The sequence below is a fragment of the Tachypleus tridentatus genome, chromosome 10 (assembly GCF_004210375.1).
Source record: "Tachypleus tridentatus isolate NWPU-2018 chromosome 10, ASM421037v1, whole genome shotgun sequence".
In the NCBI taxonomy this organism is placed as follows: Eukaryota; Metazoa; Arthropoda; class Merostomata; order Xiphosura; family Limulidae; genus Tachypleus; species Tachypleus tridentatus.
This window is the reverse complement of record NC_134834.1, coordinates 28,792,528-28,808,708: the sequence shown is the minus strand read 5'-3', so window position 1 is coordinate 28,808,708 and position 16,181 is coordinate 28,792,528. Positions and strand designations below refer to the sequence as shown.

The window sequence follows — 16,181 nt, the reverse complement described above, 5'->3', positions numbered from 1 at the left end:
CTAGAGGAAATGCAGCTAGTCATCACCACACATCGCCATCAATTGGGTCATTCTTTTGCCAACAAATAGTTGGATTGAACGTCACATTACAATGCTCCCACGTCTGAAAGGAAGAGCATACGTGGTATAACGGGAATTTGAACCCAGGACCCTCAAATTGAGAGTCGAGCAGCCTAACCACCTGGCCAGAAAATTAATAATTGCACTACTTTTTTCTAAAATACTCCACAAAGATTGAGAATACTGAAAATGTTGGAATCTTCTAAAAACTGGCGAGAAGGAAAGACAGCCAAAGTAGATAGATGAAAGTTAGAAGAACTGTTTGGTCATGCCAGATCCCTTTTGTTGCATTTTTCATAATTACATTGATTATGTAATGATGAATAACCATCATATTCTGATGTTTTCTGATGATGACCTCTTAATTCATGGAGAGTTGCAGTTTTTAGAACCTTCTTTTTATTAGTTTTCTTGTTTGGAGCATACTACATACATTGCCGGCCAAAATCTTATGGCCAATGAGCATAAAGAAAAAAATATGCATTTTACATTGTTAGACTCAACCACTTATTTGAGTAGAGCTTCGAAAGATGAAAATAATAAAAGAGAAAAATAAAAATAAAAAACTATTTTAGCATTTAATAGGGAAAATGTGAACACAATGAAATTAGCCTAAATACTAGCCGGTCAAAAGTTTAAGACCACACTGAATTGAAGCGTTAATCGATAAACACCTAACGAAATTTAGTAATTTGTGTTCAAGCACTAGCGTTGACATCATCTCCCACTGACATCTCCTGTGTTACATTGGGTAAAAGCATGGCAAAAGCTAAAAAGTTGACAGAGTTTGAACGTGAGAGAATTGTCGAGAATTGTTGAGAAACTCTCTCAACATGCCATCGCTGGTGAGATTGAGCGTAGTATAACTGCTTTTGCAAATTTCTTAAAAGACCCTGAGGGATACGGGACGAGAATTTCAAGTGCCGACCCCAGAAAATTTCATCGGAGTTGAGCAGGAGGATTCGACGGGTTGTCTGGCAAGACACCAGCCGATCGTCGAACCAAATTAAGGTCCTTACGGATGCATAATGCAGCTCAAGAACAATAAGATGGCTACCAACGTCACCGGCACGATAAGGATATCCGACCGGAGATATTTTCTACACGACACAGTGGAGGAGATACCATCATGATCTGGGGTGCTTTCTCCTTCCATGGAACAATGGAGCTTCAGGTTATACACGGGCGTCAAACAGCAACTGGCTACATTGGCATGTTGGAGAGAGCATCCTCATTGACTGAAGGTTCTCGCTTGTGTGGAAATGACTGGATCTTTCAGCAGGAAAACGCTGCAATCCACAATGCCCGCAGGACAAAGGACTTTTTCATGGTAAATAACGTGATTCTTTTGGACCATCCAACGTGTTCGCCCGAACTTAACCCCATTGAAAATGTTTGGGGGTGGATGGAAATAGAAATGGACGTCAATTTCAAAAAGTGCATGATCTTCGTGAAGCCATCTTCACCACTTGGAACAACATTCCAGCAGATTTCTGAAAACGCTTATATCAACCATGCCAAAGCAAATGTTTGCAGTTATTGGCAATGTCAGCCGTGCAACTCACTACTGAGACCTCTTGTTGGGCATTTCGCTTTCGTATGGTCTTTTGACCAGCTAGTATTAAGGCTAATTTCATAGTGTTCATGTTTTCTCTATTAAATGCTAAAAATATTTTTAATTTTTTTTTTTCCCTTTTCTTATTTTCATCTTTCGAAGCTCTACTCAAATAAGTGGTTGAGTGTAACAACGCAAAATGCATATTTTTTCTTTATGTTCATTGGCCTTAAGATTTTGGCCAGCAGTGTGTTTCAGATTTATTGTTGAAGTTAAAATGAACGATATAAAACAACGTCTCAGTGCATAAGATTTAATTTGAATTTCATCGCTTGATATTATGGAAACGGTTATCTTATATTAGTAATTTAACTTTCTTCTCGATATGGATGTTTGTTGATGAATCTCCCTTTTATTAACATTGGTCCGGCATGGTCCGCTTGACTCGTAAGCTGAGAATCACCAGTTGGAATCCCCGTCACATCAACGCTCGCCCTTTCAGCCATGGGGGCGTTATTATGTTACTATCAACCCCACTATTCGCTGATAAAAGAGTACTTCGAGAGTTGGTGGAAGGTGGTAATGACTAGCTGCCTTTCCTCTTGTCTTACACTGATAAATTAGGGACGGCTAACGCAAATAACGCTCGTGTATTTTTGCACGAAATTAAAAAAAACACAACAAAAATGAATTTAATAACATTAACAAGTAATGATATATTAGCCACTAGATGGCAGGATAGATAAGTAACATCACATACTCTGTACAAAACGGTATCTTGTTTTTGTTTTTCTTAATTTCGCACAAAGCTACTCGAGGGCTATCTGTGCTAGCCGTCCCTAATTTAGCAGTGTAAGACTAGAGGGAAGGCAGCTAGTCATCACCACCAACCGCCAACTCTGGGGCTACTCTTTTACCAATGAATAGTGGGATTGACCATCACTTATAACGACCCCACGGCTGAAAGGGCGAGCATGTTTGGCGCGACCGGGATGCGAACCCGCGACCCTCAGATTACGAGACGCACGCCTTAACACGCTTGGCCATGCCGGGCCTTCAAAACGATATCTTGATTTCGAAATAAGCTTGACTTAGGATAAACTAATATTAAATATATAAAAACAACGTTTCGCTGGTATTTGATGGTGCCAAAAAAGTACTTTTGTTTGAGTCATAATTTGAATTTTCAGTTTAATATTTGGAAAAATATCTAACGCTCAGAACATAATTCTCCAAATAAAACGATATTTGGAAACATTTCCTACAAGGTGGATGGGCGTGGCCTGGTAGTTAGTGACTGCCTATTGAAGGATTCTAAATACTGCTCATGTTCCCACTGAAAACTGTCCGTACTTTCATCTATGGGCGCGTTGTAAAGGTGACAGCAAATTCTATTATATGGTTCGGCGAGTCGTATAAAGTCCTTCTGACGGCGGATTCTGTTGGCTGTTTGTTTTTCCTTTGGTTAGAAATTTAACATTTGTGACGATTATACGTGAGGGCTAAGAGTCTCTGACATGTTTTAGCTCAGGTGGTCATATGTTGTCATTTTAGTTTAAAATTTGAATTTCTACAACGTTGTATCAGTACGATAGTTACAGAATTACTTGATATTTATTTAAAACGTTTTCAGAATGATATTACATAAACTTTCTGTATATATATATATGTATATATACAAATGAGAATACGCTTCTGTTCCTTTTATACATCAGAAGCCGTTTAATTTTAATAACACTTCACTTTTCATTACTTCCATCCATATTTTATAGCTTCAAGAGCGTGTAGAATTTTTCACGAAGCTACACGAGGGCTATCTTCTTGTAGAATTTCTCACAAAGCTACACGAGGGCTATCTTCGTGTAGAATTTCTCACAAAGCTATACGAGGGCTATCTTAGCTGGCCGTTCTTATTTTAGCAGTGTAAGACTAGAGGGAAGGCAGCTAGTCATCACCGCTCACCGTTAATTTTTGGGATGCTCTTTTACAAACGAATAGTGGTATTGACCGTCACATTATAACGTCCTCACGTCTGTAAAAGCGAGCATGTTTAGTGCGACGGGGATTTGAACCCGCGCCCCTCAGAGTAGGATTCGAATTCCTTAACCACCTGATTATGCCGAGCGTACTTCAAGAGCACGATTTTTAACAATAAGTAATTTTCTATTTCTCTTTTGTTTTGAGCAAAATCATTGCCAATAAGGAAACAAAAAGACAAATTATAGAATTAAAATCAAACATTGGAAACTGGCCAATGGAAAGGGCCAAAGTTGACAAGGCTGCTGGATTGAAAAACAAAACAAAAACCTTTCCAGACTGGAAACTGTAATGGAGTTTTGTCTCTTAAATGTCGGTGCTTTACTGTCTGTAAAACTTTAATTGTACATTGGAGAGATTTGCATATTTTGATAATAAAATCAGAGAAAATCAACTTTTACATTTCAGATAATTGTTATGGAACTTTTATTTTGACTCATGTTTCGCATTTGCGAAAGAATCTACAGAGGCGAAACGTCGGTTAAAATAACAGTTCTCGTACAATTATATCAAATGTAAAGGTGGTTTTTCTCTAACTGAGTTATCTATGCTATGTTGCTGTGTTTTAAGGTTATCACTAGTAACTTTACCCATCTTGTTTATCTCCCCTAATCTTGTAATATCGACAACGCCATAATACCAAAACAACGTTATAAAACAAGCTATTCCACAATGCTAAGCAAAGAGAACTATTTTTATGGGAAGGTAGGGACTGTTAACACCTTTGTGCTTACATCTGGAAGGTATCACACCAACTATCATCTGTAAACATAAGAATCGAGGAAAACTCGCTTTTTATTCGCGCCCGCATCTGTTTCTATGGAAACGGAATAGATACGTGTTTCTCTACTATACTGTGTAAGTTTCTGAAAGTTGTTCGTATAAGTGAATGATATTGAAAACGTAAATTGAAATTGTTGATAATTACCCATTTACAACTTTAAACACTGTTCTTATTCAAAACCCAAAATATAAAACTAGAAGGTTTGTTTATTTGTTTGTTTTTGAATTTCGCGCAAAGCTACTCGAGGACTATCTGTGCTAGCTGTCCCTAATTTAGTACTGTAAGACTAGAGAGAAGGTAGCTAATCATCACCACCCACCGCCAAATCTTGGGCTACTCTTTTACAGACGAATAATGGGATTGACTGTAACATTATAACGTACCCACGACTGAAATGGCGAGCATATTTGGTGCGACCGGAATTCAAACCTGCGACCCTCGGATTAAGAGTCGAACGCCTTAACCACCTGGCCGTGCCGGGCCTAAAACTAGAAGGAAAAGCAAAGTAACGAAATTTTGAAATCTCGGCAACCGTATCGTACCAGCATGATCGGTGACGAATCGTGTGCCCTAACCACCATACTATGTCGGTTCAAGATTGAGGCGGTCATCTGAGTTGGCGTTCCTTTCAGTTGTCTGACGTGCTTATTCAAGTACAACGTATTAACTAGGATAAAATATTCTCACGCGAATACAGTATTCAACCAAAGTCTTGGTCTACAGTGCATGTTGAGAAAGAATGGTATTGAAAGCAGGGTAAAAAACCATAAACTACAACATTAATATTTTAGACTAAGATGTATTGGAGTATTCTATACTCTGACTTATGTTTGTATATAACTCTGCAAATGAGACCTACTCTTCAAAGCTGTATGTGTAACTTCAAGCAATGTGTGAATAAAACATAATCAATACCAATACCAGGTATTCTATTTAGACAATGTCGCTATGTTTAGAGCTTTTGATTACATAGACTAAGAGATTTTATTAGCTAGGACCCCTGTTAACCTCATGTTTGTTAGCTGTAAAGCACAAAGCTAAAAAAAAAATGGGTTGTCTGTACCCTGCCAGGTATGGGCACTTAAGCCATTTTTTTTAGTTGTTTTAAGCCCTCAGATTTACTGGGTAGCCATCGGGGAGGTAAAATTTACTAAGTTTCATTTGAATTATTGAAATATAAACAAAAATCAGGTCGTTTTTGACAATTTTAATTTTTGACCCTCTGAAATGGGAACACTGGCCTAAATCAAAGTGATAAAAAATGTTAGCAGATGTGTTTGTTTGAAATAAGCACAAAGCTACACAATGAGTTATCTGTGGTCAGCCCACCACGGGTATCGAAACTCAGTTTCTAGTGTTGTAAGTCCGCTTAATGTAAAAAGCAGCATTAAATAGTAATTGATGTGAAGAAGGAAACAGTAATAAATATAACATGTCTGTCTTTACCAGGGGAGAGGTGATACTAGCACTCTTGCTTCCCCACTGTGACCAATAGTTCATTGTTCCAATATAAAGGCGGGTATTCCGCTTGTCGCATGAATCGCAAACTTTAATATAAGATAACTTTACGTAAATAGTGTCTCATATTAAAGTGTATGATACTTTCTTTTGTGTGGCTGAAAATCAAATACTAAAGCATTCTGAACTAATTTGATTGACTCTTAAACACAAAGCTACGCAACGTGGTACCTGTGCTGTGCCCGCCAGAGGTGTCCAAACCTGGTTCTCAGAATTATAAGCCTACAAATTTAGCCGTTATTGGTTCGGCGTGACTTGATGGTTCAGGCACCTGCGTGGTAATCCGAGGGTCGCTAGTTCGAATTCCCGTTACACTAGCCATGCTCGCCCTTTCAGTCGTGGGGGCATTATTATGTTACCGTAAATCTCGCTATTCGTTGGTGAAAGAGTAGCCCATGAGTTGGCGGTGAATGATGATAACTAGCTACCTTATCTCTAGTCTTACACTGCTATATTAGGAAGCAGCAAGATAACCATCGTGTAGCTTTGCGTAAAATTAAAAAACAAACAATCTTACCCTCTGTGCTTCCGGGGCACGTACTGAAGTCGAGTAAGAGTACAAATCACTGGAGTGATATATTCTAATGACTTTTAAGTAAGTAAGCTTCTATATCAGTGATAAGGAAACGATTAGAGAGCTATCTTGTACAAAGTAAGTTTCTATATCAGTGAGAAGGAAACGATTAGAGAGCTATCTTGTACAAAGTAAGTTTCTATATCAGTAAGAAGGAAGTGATTAGAGAGCTATCTTGTACAAAGTAAGCTTCTATATCAGTGAGAAGGAAGTGATTAGAGAGCTATCTTGTACAAAGTAAGCTTCTATATCAGTGAGAAGGAAGTGATTAGAGAGCTATCTTGTACAAAGTAAGCTTCTATATCAGTGAGAAGGAAACGATTAGAGAGCTATCTTGTACAAAGTAAGTTTGTACATCAGTGATAAGGAAACGATTAGAGAGCTATCTTGTACAAAGTAAGTTTCTACATCAGTGATAAGGAAACGATTAGAGAGCTATCTTGTACAAAGTAAGTTTCTATATCAGTGAGAAGGAAGTGATTAGAGAGCTATCTTGTACAAAGTAAGTTTCTATATCAGTGATAAGGAAACGATTAGATCTTGTACAAATAAGACATTTTATTATTTGAGTATTTTGGTTTTCCTATCCCTAATTTTACACGTATGCCACGCATTAAGTTTGTACTTTGTGACACTTTATAGATAAATTTCAATTTAACCAAATGGTATAAACATCTACCTCCAACACGGACCGTTTTAAAAACATCTACATTTTATTCAACTATTGAAGTTTAGATTTGAAAGAGAAATTTTACATTATTTCTTTGAAACTAAAATCGACTATGATATATATTTATTAAAAATTACAACTACGCAAGAAAAACAAAACTAATAACAAAATAAATTGATAAACAACGTGTAGAGAACAACGTTTGCCGAAATTAATTTCATTTCCGACATGAAAATTAAAAAAAAAGAGAATACGATTGCATTTGTAAAATAACGGTTTTCTCAGTTTACAAATACGTGTGTTTGTTTTTGTTTGCTTTAAACACAAAGTTGCACAATGGTGTATCTGGACTTAGTCGGATGAGACCAGGATCGCGAGCTTTGACCAATTAAAGTACTAACCATAGGTTCCTCTTCAGTTGCTCAAGAAAGTTTCTAGACAGATGGTAAGGAAAGCTAGACATATATACAAAACTTCTGCCAAATATTAATTATTAAAATGTATATTGTTACAGTTTGCGAAATGTATATGATTAAATATTAAAATGTATATTGTTACAGTTTGCGAAATGTATATGCCCATTCAAAGTCACCATGTGTGTGTATGCTTTATATGCCCATTCAAAGTCACCATGTGTGTATGCTTTATATGCCCATTCAAAGTCACCATGTGTGTATGCTTTATATGCCCATTCAAAGTCACCATGTGTGTGTATGCTTTATATGCCCATTCAAAGTCACCATGTGTGTGTATGCTTTATATGCCCATTCAAAGTCACCATGTGTGTGTATGCTTTATATGCCCATTCAAAGTCACCATGTGTGTGTATGCTTTATATGCCCATTCAAAGTCACCATGTGTGTGTATGCTTTTTATCTTTTCTGTTTTATAATATATTCTCATGTGATACTTGGAATTACGGTATAGTGTTATTAGGTTAATCTTAACTTTTAATAATAAATTAATCATATAACTTAAATTTATTCACATTTTCCCTGTGTTGTTAACTAAGTTTGAACATCAATATGTTAACTAAGTCTGAACATGAATATGAGTCCTTTAAAAACAGCACTAAGAAAAAAAAAGCACTTTCTCACTGGCTTTAGTTCTATGTTAAGGTACATGTTCATTTCTAATTGAATAATATTTCGTATCAAGAACTGAAACCTAGCTGGATAACGTAATTTGAATAATTTCTAGGCTTAGTGGAACGAGATTTTCAAAATTATGTATAGAGAATAAAAACTGAAAAAAGGATCTTCTCTGAACTTTTATTATAGAGAGAGAGCAGTTATATTTCGCGAGCTGTGTGCCACGCGGCACCTGGAGGTATAATCCGTTTTATTAAATCATTCATCTCGGCTCATTATATGCATAGATGCACAAACTTCTCTGATTTTTTTTTACAGATAAGTGGCGCTTGAAAAAGACTGCGAAATGTGATGTGGTAATTTCAAAAAGAATAATCAGATGGAAGATTCTACTTTTTAAAACATTTTATACGTGCGTATTTTTTTAACAATCCCTAAGATTACGTGTCTAGAAAAGTACGGGAACTGAGTATTTTCGCACTTTTGGTTTCGTTATGCAGCTGTTATAGTACGTTTTTTATCGCAAAAACGTACAAGACACGTTATATGAGAGGTTGAACATTTTGAAAATTTCCTGTTACTTTTGACTTAAATGATTTTTTTTGTTAAAGTTTTGATTAGAGTTCGCAGATTAAAAATGTCATCAACTTTGAGGTATATGTGTTTCTTTGAGTATTGTTTGTTTTGAAATTCCGCGCAAAGCTACACGAGAACTTTCTTTGATAGATTGTTTAGGCAGAGTATTCATGATGAAACTTTGTAGAAAGGACTTGAAGATGAAAGGCGGAAGACTTTCGAAACGTCGTCCTCTGCACTTGTGTCTCCACAACAGGCCTTTGCCGCCCATTCTATAAAGTTTCATACACGAGGACTATTTGCACTACCCGTCCCAATTTAGCAGTGTAAGACTAGAGGGAAGGCAGCTAGTCTTCACCACCGACCGCTAACTCTTGGGCTACTCTTTTACAAACGAATAGTGGGATTGACCGTAACATTATATCGTACCCCCGGCTGAAAAGGCGAGCATGTTTGGAGTGACGGGGATTCGAACCCGGGACCCTCAGATTATGAGTTGAGTGTCTTAACTACCTGGCCATGCCGGGCTGTGTGAGGTGTAAGGTTCTGTTTTATGGCAGGTGGAAACTTCATTGATCACAGTTCTTTTATTTAAAAAAAACAAACAAACAAACAAAGCGAATAATTTCAGTTTTTAAATGTTTCCATCGTTTTTTATAATGCTTTAAAGCTTAAGCGAAGAAGCAGCTTAACCAAATCGATAATATGGCTAGACACCAGCTACAGCAATCAGTGTTTGAGACTTCTTTTTCGCCAATGAATCTATGTTGTTTCTCGGTTCATAATTATGAAATTACGAAAGGAGTTAGTTAATGATCATGTTATTTTTAAATCTAAAAACATTAACCAGTAATTAAATCAACGTCTATCAGTTTTTGTTGCACATTCTCTCAACTGCGGAAAATTAATTACTTGATATGAAATATGATATTCCAATATACTGACATATTTGAAAGACAAATGTCAAAGTATGGGATCAGAAATATATCCAATAATCAATAGTATGAAAGAGCTAAGAAAGAAATCGGTGACGTCAGAAGTTAAATGTTTGTTCTACTTATGTTACCATACTTTTCGAGTCCTTGTGTTATTATCGGTAAACATAAGATGTTGGACCGCACCGTTTGTTCTTTCACTTTTACTCCCTCTGTAGAGTGTTAGCAGTAACTAGAACTCCACTTTGTGGAATGCGAACCGTTTCTGTCGCTAGTTAAGATAAAAAAAATCGAGTGAACTGAAAATCCAGGCTGCCAGAACTGTCTTATTTAGAACAAACGATACAAAGTTGAAACTTTTAGAATAGTTTCAGGAATTCCAAAACAAACTTCTTCACGTCGGTTTGTTTTGTTTTGAATTTCGCGTAAAGCTACACGAGGACTATCTGTGCTAACCGACCCTACTTTAGCAATGTAAAACTAGAGAGTAGGCAGCTAGTCATCACCACCCACCGCCAACTCTTGGGCTACTCTTTTACCAACCAATAATGGGATTGACCATTACTTTATAGCTCTCCCACGGCTAAAAGGGCGAGCATGTTTTGTGTGACGGGAATTCAAACCCGCGACCCCCGTATCACGAGTCGAGTGCCTTAACCAGCTGGCCATGCTGGACCTCTTCACGTCGGAGGCAGATATTAACAAGATCAAAGTTGAACACTAATTTAAATGCTGGAAGACGTATTTTTGTTTTAACAACTTAAAACACAAATTATGTTTTTACGGCTTAAATAACTACAGCAAAATAATAAAAAAAAGGTTTAAAGCACTGATACAAACACTGCTAAAGTAGTTATATGTATGTAATTTGTGTTTATGGTAAAGCTACTAAAGATATCTACCGCTGTATCTAATTTTAAACTATTGACCACTCAGTAGTCACTCAATATGCCACTGACTCTCATTCTTACAAGGCACATACACTTAAAATATGGAGAATATTTGTGGAATTGCAATAATTCGAAACTGGCTAACTATCTTCGAGAGTCGTCCAAGGGGATGGCGGTAAATCTTCGGATTTACAATGCTAAATGAGGGGCTCGATTCTCCTCAGTGGACACAGCAGATAGCTGTATATGGCTTTGCTATAAGGAAACATAAACACGCACTACCTCTGATATCCAGAGCTCTGTCAGGTTTGTTTGAAAATTAACCACACCGCTACACAATAAGCCACCTGTGCTCTGTCCACCAAGGGTATCGAAACTCAGTTTCTAGCGATGTGAGTCTGCAGATATACTGATGTGTCACGGGGGGAGGAAGCCCTTGTAGGGAAAAAATGAAAGATCGCGACATACCCATAATAATGCAGTTGCGCGAAACGATGATCTATCTATTGTTTTATTGTTTTAGTTATATTATTGTTTTTTTTTATGTGTGTATGTTTTCTTATAGCAAAGCCACATCAGGCTATATGCTGAGTCCGCTGAAAGGAATCGAACCCCTTATTTTAGCGTTGTAAATCAGTAGACTTATCGCTGTACCAGAGGGGGACCAGCGAAAGATTATCAGAGGTTGAGCCTGATTGCAAGCACTTTATAATTAGTAAAGTTATATCCATTTTAATTCGCCCTATAGTTTCATTATTATACCACCAATTACGAGGACCGGTTTTTACTTTCAAACATGCTTAATAATTTAATGAAAAACTGTAGGTAAGCTACTTTTGCTCGCAACATTTGCCTGCCGCCATTTTGTTCCTCACTGTCCATTTTGTCTATAGTAACGAATGAAAGTATAGTGTATTCCATTAGAGGAATACGCTAATAAAACAGATGTTAGAATCTTCTCCGTAAAGTTGGAAGCATAAAAAGCGTTCGTACCGAATATGATTTAGATATGTAGAACAATATAATTGGTTTGTTTGCTTTTTGAATTTCGCGCAAACCTACTCGAGGGCTATCTGCGTTAGCCGTCCCTAATTTAGCAGTGTAAGACTAGAGGGAAGGCAGCTAGTCATCACCACCCACCGCCAACTATTGGGCTACTCTTTTACCAACGAATAGTGGTGTTGACTATCACTTTATAACGCCCCCACTGATGAAAGGGCGAGTATGTTTGGTGCGACCGGGATTCGAACCCGCGACCCTCGGATTACGAGTCGAACGCCTTAACACACTTGGCCATGCCGGGCCCCAATAAGATTGCATAATAAAACAAGGGATATGCATGTTTAATTATTATACGTCAGAAAAAAATGTTACATTTACATTTGGCCATTCAATAAACGCTTATCCGAGTGACGGCCATATTCTATTATCCGGTTAGACAAGAGTGAGTAGGCCAAGAGTTGTAAATAGATTTCGCTTTTGTCTATCAGTGCAACATTTGGAACGGTTATGCATAAATAGCACCATATGTAACTTAGCATTAAACTTAGGTAATATAATCACTATAATAAAATGAAAAATACATCTTTCTAATCACTAAAATACAACCATAAATCACGTTCATTATATCACCAATATAAAGCCAAGTTCGACAACTCACTAAAAATTAACCAACAATCACGTCCTCAAATCATTATTGTATAACTAAGACCAACATGTTTTCAAAGAACTGAGTAAAATTAATTACTTGCGCCAAGATTAGGGCGATCGAATTATCCATTATTGACATGGTGAGTAGCCTTAATGATCATCTGGCTAAGTAATTAGTATTTATTTATTACAAAATAATAAAAACGATTGTATGAGCTACTTGGTTGATGTCATGGTTGGTAATTTAACATCTCTTCTCGCATCATTAGAAATACGTACAAGTCATAACTTCTCTACTATAATTATATAGATTAACACCAAAATCACGTATTTTTGATCACTGAAGTAAAATAACATAACGTTTTAATGGTTACAAAAAAAACACTTAGTCATGCCTGTTTAATGACCACAGTTAAACTGGACAAAGGTTCGTCTAATCAAAGTTTAACTAAAGTTACCCATGACTGAATGCAATAAATAAATGGTTGTAAATGATTGGACCAATGAACACGTTTTATACTTTTCACTAATCTTTGATAAAAAAGCAAGCTACTGGAACAGACCAAAACTAAAAATGAACGCACTAATGAACAGAGATGACTTAATATTCTGTTCTTAGCAAGAGCATGCTACTGTTTCATAAGCACAGAGGACTATTTGTGCTGTGTTATATAACTTGACAATTACCGTTGACCGAGAAGTTCGCACAGCCAAAAAATAAAAACGTATAACGATTAGAACACATTGATTCATCAGTTGGGTTGCATCGCTGTTAGCGATATTTTCTACCGTCATGCGAATAACTCACGGCATTCAGGTAATTTAGGCTAGTTTTAAATCCAAATACTAAGTTAACAATCTAAAACAGTCCTAAGAATGAATACCATATTGTAAAAATATATAAATATAAATCAAACGTTTTAATGAACAATGTTCATAAAGCATGTTAACAATGTTCATAAAGCATGTTAACAATGTTCATAAAGCATGTTAACAATGTTCATATTACAGAAACAATAGGACGTCATTTACTCACAAAGAACACACGATGGTTTTGTTTCTTTCATACACTGTCATTAATTTCCTTTCTAATGAACAGTATAGTGTATTTAAAACTGTTTCATCTTTCCTAAAAGAGGCCCGGCATGGCCTGGTGGTTAAGGCACTCGACCTGTAATATGCTTGCCCTTTCAGCCGTGGAGGCCTTAATGTGACGGTCTATCCCATTATTCGTTGGTAAAAGAGTAACCAGAGAGTTGGCGGTGGGTAGTGATCACTAGCTGCCTTCTCTCTAGTCTTACACTGTTAAATTAGGGACAGCTAGCGCAGATAGTCCTCGTGTGGCTTTGCGTGAAATTCAAAACAAACCAAACTTTCCTAAAAACGTCTATTGACGAATGAAGTGTAACTTTAGAGCAGCGTAGCATGTGACATTCTGTTTAATTATAGAGTCGCGTAGTAGGACGGCACTGATTTTACACACAAAGAAAGAATGTTTATGAGACGAAAGAATAAAAAGAAGAAAAGACATTTAAAGAAATGAATAACAGCATCTTTCAATAACTAGTAAATATAATAATACTCCAAATAAAATAACCAAGCTATCCGTACTGAATAGAAAGAAAAACTTAATTCACTGAACTTGGCAAGCAGCTTCTGATTCTGCGACAGAAAATATGATTTGGTTTTTTGAATTTCGCGCAAAGCTACACGAGGGCTATCTGCGCTAGCCATCCCTAATTTAGCAGTGTAAGACTAGAGGGAAGGCAGCTAGTCATCACCACCCACCACCAACTCTTGGGCTACTCTTTTACCAACGAATAATGGGATATACCGTCACATTAAGGCCTCCACGACTGAAAGGGCGAGCATATTTAGTGTGACGGGGATTCAAACCCTCGATCTTCGCATTATGAATCGAGTGCCTTAACCATCTGGCCAAGTACACGAATTGCAAAGTCCATTTATTCACACCCTTTACCTAATAATAGTGTAAATAAATTGTATTGTTAGTGTACTACAGTTATTGTATATGGACTATAAAGATTTTTATATTTAAAAGGTTTAATTTATAAATATAAATAACATATATAGTTTTTAAATCTCAGTTTTGTTTCTTATAGAATAACTATAAATTCATCAGAAAATCACGTGTTACGAAATCTTCTAACAGTTCAAGCGTATTTGAGGTAACGATTTTTCTCTCCTTGGGATTAGCTTTTTACCGATGAATTACGAGTAGCTGTGTTACTGGCAGTCGAATGTATTTATTTTTTTTTTTGCTTTTTTTAAAGTCGAGAGAGAATAATCCTAAATTACTTGTTACAAGCGAAATTTTTTATGAAATAAATGTGAAAAACTGGAATAAAATCTAGAACATAATTTCTCAGAATTACAGAGTATGTATTATTACGTAGTATTAACGAACTAATAACGAGATAAAATAAAACTACAAAAACCCACCAAAGAATTGGAGTTGATACCTGCTACAAAACCAATTTTTACAACGCAATATAAGGTTAGCATTTTTAACAGTAAGATTTATCTTTTTGAGCAAATAAGTATTTTGGGATGGTACAGAAAGAGGAGAGAACATTGAAACTGATAAAATATTACGTATTTTGTGTTTTTGTTTGTTTGAGTTCTAAAAAGCTTCGACGTCATAGGACTTGAACTTCTAATGGATTGTTTCTTCGTTATTTGTTGAGACAGATAATATTCTTGGCCCCAAGCACTATTCAATGAGAAGTAGGAAACGTTGTGAAAGAAGAAATAGTCAGTCCCTTAAGGTTCCCAGGGATATTTTTCATTTTAGATGAAACTTAAAGTAGTTCTTGCTTGTCAATCCTTAGCTTGAAATTGGTTTGAAATCAGCGAAAACTATTAAGTGTGGTCTTAGAGTATTAAGAGAAAGGAAAATAAAATCTCACAAAATTATCAAGTAGCGAAAGAGTATAATGAACCTAAGAAAAACAACCTTTGTGATAACAAGACCTATTCAAAGAACAGTAAACGTCTTAGATCAGAAAAAATCGCATTTAAATTTACGAAGGAGGATATGGGAAGGTTATAAACTGTACAGAGTTCTGCATTTGTTTTTGAGTGAATAAATGTTGAACGTTAGAAGAAAGAATCTGAAAGAACAAAATGAAGTCAATCCACGAACTAAATTAATAAAGAAATGAAATATTTAATTCTAAACAATTGAATAAAAGTGTCTCAAGCATGGAAAGTATAAGTAATAAAACAAGTTATTAATTTTTGTATCTATTTTATTTTCCTTTAGTTACTCATGGCCAGGTGGTTAAAGCACTCGTCTCGTAATCCGAAGATTGCGGGTTCGAATCCCCGTCATACCAAACATGCTCGCCCTTTCAGCCGTGAGGCGTTATAATGTGACGGTCAATCCCACTATTCGTTGGTAAAAAGAGCAGCCTACGGGTTGGCGGTGGATGGTGATGACTAGTTGCTTTCCCTCTATTCTTACACTGCAAAATTAGGGTCGGCTAGCGCAGATAGCCCTCGTGTAGCTTTGCGCGAAATTAAAAACAAACAAAACCTTGAGTTAATATAAAATATCTTACCCCAAAATATTTACAATTGATATTCTATATACGATTCTTTGGAATATTTTAGTTTTGTGCAGAGAAAATATTCAGTGAGTGTCTAAAATGATATTAATTTTGAAGTGTAGTTCGATTAGTCTCTTAAGCACTATGACATTGTGCTTAAGAATGAAAAATAACAACAACAAACAAGCTCCTCACCTGCGTTATAAGTTCTTTTATTATTGGTTAAATCACTTTAGTAATTGTTGTGTTGTTGGTTTCATTTTGTGGCA

The 16,181-nt window shown here is 36.3% G+C and overlaps 1 protein-coding gene across 7 annotated transcripts in view; it reads left to right on the top strand.

Annotated features, from left to right (window-relative positions):
- The window catches only part of LOC143228954 (sodium/potassium-transporting ATPase subunit beta-like), a 161,551-nt gene that overhangs the window by 68,059 nt on the left and 77,311 nt on the right, over nucleotides 1-16,181 (top strand). For 3 of the 7 annotated variants that reach the window (XR_013015572.1, XR_013015574.1, XR_013015571.1), the window contains one exon: nucleotides 15,627-16,174. The exons of the other annotated variants lie outside the window; for them this stretch is intronic. The gene's annotated coding sequence lies outside the window, so the exon portion shown is untranslated. Of the gene's footprint in view, nucleotides 1-15,626; nucleotides 16,175-16,181 lie in introns of those variants that run through there. 7 annotated transcript variants of the gene reach the window in all.